General features: G+C 52.1%; 1 non-coding gene across 1 annotated transcript; it reads left to right on the top strand.

Moving 5' to 3' along the window:
* Positions 1–4,639: 4,639 nt before the first annotated feature.
* On the top strand, positions 4,640–4,803 carry LOC121860392. Its single transcript, XR_006087868.1, has one exon. It is a non-coding gene; the product is annotated as a 5.8S ribosomal RNA (ribosomal RNA).
* The last annotated feature ends 197 nt before the right edge of the window (positions 4,804–5,000 follow it).

Here is a 5,000-nt window from a genome sequence, read left to right on the forward strand (position 1 = left end):
GCGGCATTCAAAAACAACAACCAAAGTTGCCGTTGCTTTCCTTTCCCTGTCCTGCAATGGCTGGAGCAGCAAAAGGAGAGAGAGAGAGAAAATAGTCTCATGGGGTCAGAGGAATAGCAGTGGAGCGGGTTCTATGAATTTCACTAGCCAGGTCTGTCTCCCAATTGAACATTATTACTCTCTCGGCGCACACGTCGCCACCACGGTTTCCGTGACAGCAGCAGCATCATGATGTTGTGTCTATTGTAAGTCCGGAACCGGGTTATTCGGCTGTTCGCGAACAGTCAGGTTTTAACCTTGCCTAACAAACGATCAAACAACTTCCACTCTCGAGGTGCGGTACGGTGACTGTCCTATCGTCCGCTCTTGTATGCTGGATTGCACTATTTCACTATATTAAGGGGAGAGGGTGCCTTCACACACATATTCGATGTGAAATATCTTCCGCCCCCCAGCGGAGCGCTTCGGCGCCTCTGCGAAGCAAAACGCGGCATTCAAAAACAACAACCAAAATTGCCGTCGATTTCCTCTCCCTGCCCTGCAATGGCTGGAGCAGAAGGAGAGCGAGAGAGAGAATGGTCTCATTGGGTCAGAGGAATGGCAGTGGAGCGGGCTAATGGCGAGTAGGCTCGCGATCTATCAATTACACTAGCCAGGTCGCTCTCCCTATTGAACATTATTACTCTCTCACGTCGCCACTGCGGTTTCCGCGACAGCAGCAGCATCATCATGATGTTGCATCCACCAATTAGTCCGGAACCGGGTTATTCGGCTGTCTGCGAACAGTCCGGTTTTAACCTTACCCAACATCCACTCTCGAGGTGCGGTACGGTGAATGTCCTATCGTCCGACCTTGTATACTGGATTGCACTATTTCACTATATTAAGGGGAGAGGGTGCCTTCACACACATATTCGGTGTGAAATATCTTCCGCCCCCCAGCGGGCCTTGGTACGCCTCTCTTACCCGAGAAATAAAGCGCTGACATTCAAAAACAACAACAAAATTGCCGTCGCTTCCCTGCGCATGGCTGGAGCAGAAGGAGAGAGAGAGATTTTAGTCTCATTGGATCAGAGGAATGGCAGTGGAGGCGAACGCGGCCAGTAAACTCGCCCGCTCTATCGAAGTCCCTTTGCAGGTCTCTCTTCCGTTTGGACATTATTTACTCCGTCTCTCTCTCTCTCTCTCGGCTTTACCCGTCGCCACCTACTAGTTCCGTCACAGCATATGCCGGCCTTTCAGTCGGAACAGGGCTCCCCTTCGCCTTGCTGTCTGCCCAACTTAGCGGACTTGCGTTGTTTCACCCCGTCTTCGCGTCTGTGGCCTTCAATGCAGCGCCTAACCGTCTCTTGACCGAGATTCATTGCTACCCTAAATGTGCATAGACAACGCTCATGGTTCAACACGACCAGGGCGCAGTCTGGTAGCCGAGTATACTAAAAAGAGAGTTTAGCAGCCAAAACTCGTCAAAGCACACGTTGGGTTACCCCCCCATCACCTAACAACGATGGCGGTTCCCACCCGTGAAATACACAACCTAACCAATATTGGGCGACGATGGCGCTCATGAGCCCACGTCCCCACAAACAGTAAGAGAGAGTGAGAAAGAAAGAGAGAGAAGAGAAGGATAAGGGAGGAGATTGGCCAACGTGCGGTCCCTCGCCCAATGTCTTCTGCCTCGCTGGGGCAAAGAGAAGAGGAGCGGATAAGGGAGGAGATTGGCCAACGTGCGGTCCCTCGCCCAATGTCAGCTGCCTCGCTGGAGCTGGGGCAAAGAGAAGAGGAGCGGATAAGGAGAATTAGCACACGGTGGCGCTACCCTTCCAGGGATAGCAAAGAAGAAAGAGTGCAATTTGATCTAATCATCTGGTTTGCTATTTCTCTAAAGGCCAACGTCGGTCCTCGCCAATGTCAGCCTCTTTAGAACGAAAGGAGAAGGATAAAGGGAGAAATTCATAGCACACACGGTGGCGCTGCCGGCGCCGAGGATAGCGAGAGAAGGTGCAGTTTGATCTGATCATCTGGTTTGCTATTTCTCTAAGGCCAACGTGCGGTCCCTCGCCCAATGTCTTCTTCTGCCTCGCTGGGGCAAAGAGAAGAGGAGCGGATAAGGAGGAGATTCGCCAACGTGCGGTCCCTCGCCCAATGTCGGCTGCCTCGCTGGAGCTGGGGCAAAGAGGAGCGGATAAGGGAGGAGATTGGCACACACGGTGGCGCTGCCGGCGCCGAGGATAGCAAGAGAAGGTGCAGTTAGATCTGATCATCTGGTTTGCTATTTCTCTAAGGCCAACGTGCGGTCCCTCGCCCAATGTCTTCTGCCTCTCTCTCAATCTCTCTCACTATTTTGGCCGCCGTGATAGGCGCCGCCAACAGCAGCAGCAGCTACCTGGTTGATCCTGCCAGTAGTCATATGCTTGTCTCAAAGATTAAGCCATGCATGTGTAAGTACAAGCCGATTTAAGGCGAAACCGCGAATGGCTCATTAAATCAGCTATGTTTCATTGGATCTGTAAACCCACTTGCTTGGATAACTGTGGCAATTCTAGAGCTAATACATGCAATTGGTCTCTGACCGCAAGGGAAGAGCGCTTTTATTAGTTCAAAACTGGTCGGGCCCCGGTCCGTAACCCACCTGTGGTGAATCTGAATAACTTCGGGCTGAGCGCACGGTCTCCGCACCGGCGCCGCTTCTTTCAAGTGTCTGCCTTATCAGCTTTCGATTGTAGGTTATGCGCCTACAATGGCTATAACGGGTAACGGGGAATCAGGGTTCGATTCCGGAGAGGGAGCCTGAGAAACGGCTACCACATCTAAGGAAGGCAGCAGGCACGCAAATTACCCACTCCCGGCACGGGGAAGTAGTGACGAAAAATAACGATGTGAGTCTCATCCGAGGCCTCGCAATCGGAATGAGTACACTTTAAATCCTTTAACGAGTATCCATTGGAGGGCAAGTCTGGTGCCAGCATGACCGCGGTAATTCAGCTCAATAGCGTGTAATAAAGTTGTTGCGGTTAAAAAGCTCGTAGTTGGATCATCGGTTCCGGACTGACGGTGCACCGCCCGGTGTTTACTGTCACGCTCCGACAGCCGCCCGCCAGCTCGCACAGGATGTCTTGTCCGGAGAGTGTCGAGTATTTTAGAGTTACTGAAAAAATTAGGTGCTCAGAGCAGGCTATTTGAATGGCCGAATGGTGATGCATGGAATAATGGAATAGGACTCGGTTCTGTTTGTTGATTTCAGAACCAGGAGTAGCCAATGTCGGAACAAGCGAGGGGCATTAGTATTGCGGCGCTAGGGTGAAATTCTTGGACCGTCGCAAGACGAACTACTGCAACATTTGCCAAGGATGTTTTCATTAATCAGAACGAAAGTTAGAGGTTCGAAGGCGATCAGATACCGCCCTAGTTCTAACCATAAGCGATGCCAACTAGCGATCCGCCGGCGTTATTCCCATGACCCGGCGGGCAGCTTCCGGAAACCAAAGTCTTTGGGTTCGGGGGGAAGTATGGTTGCAAAGCTGAAACTTAAAGGAATTGCCGGAAGGGCACCACCAGGAGTGGAGCCTGCGGCTTAATTTGACTCAACACGGGAAACCTCACCAGGCCCAGACACCGGAAGGATTGACAGATTGAGAGCTCTTTCTCGATTCGGTGGGTGGTGGTGCATGGCCGTTCTTAGTTGGTGGAGCGATTTGTCTGGTTAATTCCGATAACGAACGAGACTCTGGCCTACTAAGTAGTCGACGGATCTCCAGAAAATGGTGTCCAGTTCGCAACTTCTTCTTAGAGGGATAAGAGGCAATTCTAGCCGCACGAGATTGAGCAATAACAGGTCTGTGATGCCCTTAGATGTTCTGGGCCGCACGCGCGCTACACTGAAGGGATCAACGAGTTTTCCCCCCCTCCGAGAGGCAGGTAATTAACCCGTTCAAAGCCTTTCTTGATAGGGATTGGGGCTTGCAATTGTTTCCCATGAACGAGGAATTCCCAGTAAGTGCAAGTCATCAGCTTGCGCTGACTACGTCCCTGCCCTTTGTACACACCGCCCGTCGCTACTACCGATTGAATGATTTAGTGAGGCCTTCGGACTGGCGCTCTTGGATTGTCGGCCCGTTGCCCGCGAGGGTTTTCTGGGGTCGTCGCCTCGAGCTGACGGAAAGATGTCCAAACTTGATCATTTAGAGGAAGTAAAAGTCGTAACAAGGTTTCCGTAGGTGAACCTGCGGAAGGATCATTAACAGAGAGAAAGAGAACGGGGCGCTCTTAAAACTACTACTACTACTCTCCTGATTTGGGCGGTCTCGGGCTCTGCTCTGGCAACTCCAGCAGCGAAAGAGGACAATCCCGGCCCCCGCACCAAAAATAGGTACCACCACGCTGTAGGTGGACCACACTCGGGCGAGAGCGCGAAGACCGGAGGAGGAGGACGGACGGGGCTTTGGACGGCTGCCCGTCCGTTCCTTACTACCGACGAATAAGCCTCTTGACCCAAAAAGAGTGAAATTCAAGTGTCAAAAAACAACAACAAGCCGTCCGGCCAAACCCAAACCACAAACTTGGGCTATGTCTGTCAAACCCTTTCATTGAGACTCGACCTGTGATGGTTAGTCGCAAAAAGACCAAATGGCAAATACACAACTCTTAACGGGGGATCACTCGGCTCGTGGGTCGATGAAGACCGCAGCAAACTGCGTGTCGGTATGTGAATCGCAAGAATACCAGATACATCGACAAGTTGAACGCATATTGCGGCGGCGGCAGCCATATGAGCTTGTCGCCGCCACTCCTCTACGAGGGTCGGAAATATACATCCATCGGTTGCTGCGAGTTCGGTGCCTGCTGACTGTCTCCCCCACACGAGGGTAACCCGAACCGAGCTTCCGCCTTGGGGTTTAATCGCCCGCGCCTTGCGCGAGGCGTGCCCTTAAAAACAAGCAAGCCTATCACTAGCAAGTCCATGGACTTGGCGCACCCACATTCAACCACAACAAAGCGAC

This window comes from Homarus americanus, unplaced genomic scaffold, assembly GCF_018991925.1.
Source record: "Homarus americanus isolate GMGI-L3 unplaced genomic scaffold, GMGI_Hamer_2.0 scaffold18634, whole genome shotgun sequence".
Taxonomy (NCBI): domain Eukaryota; kingdom Metazoa; phylum Arthropoda; class Malacostraca; order Decapoda; family Nephropidae; genus Homarus; species Homarus americanus.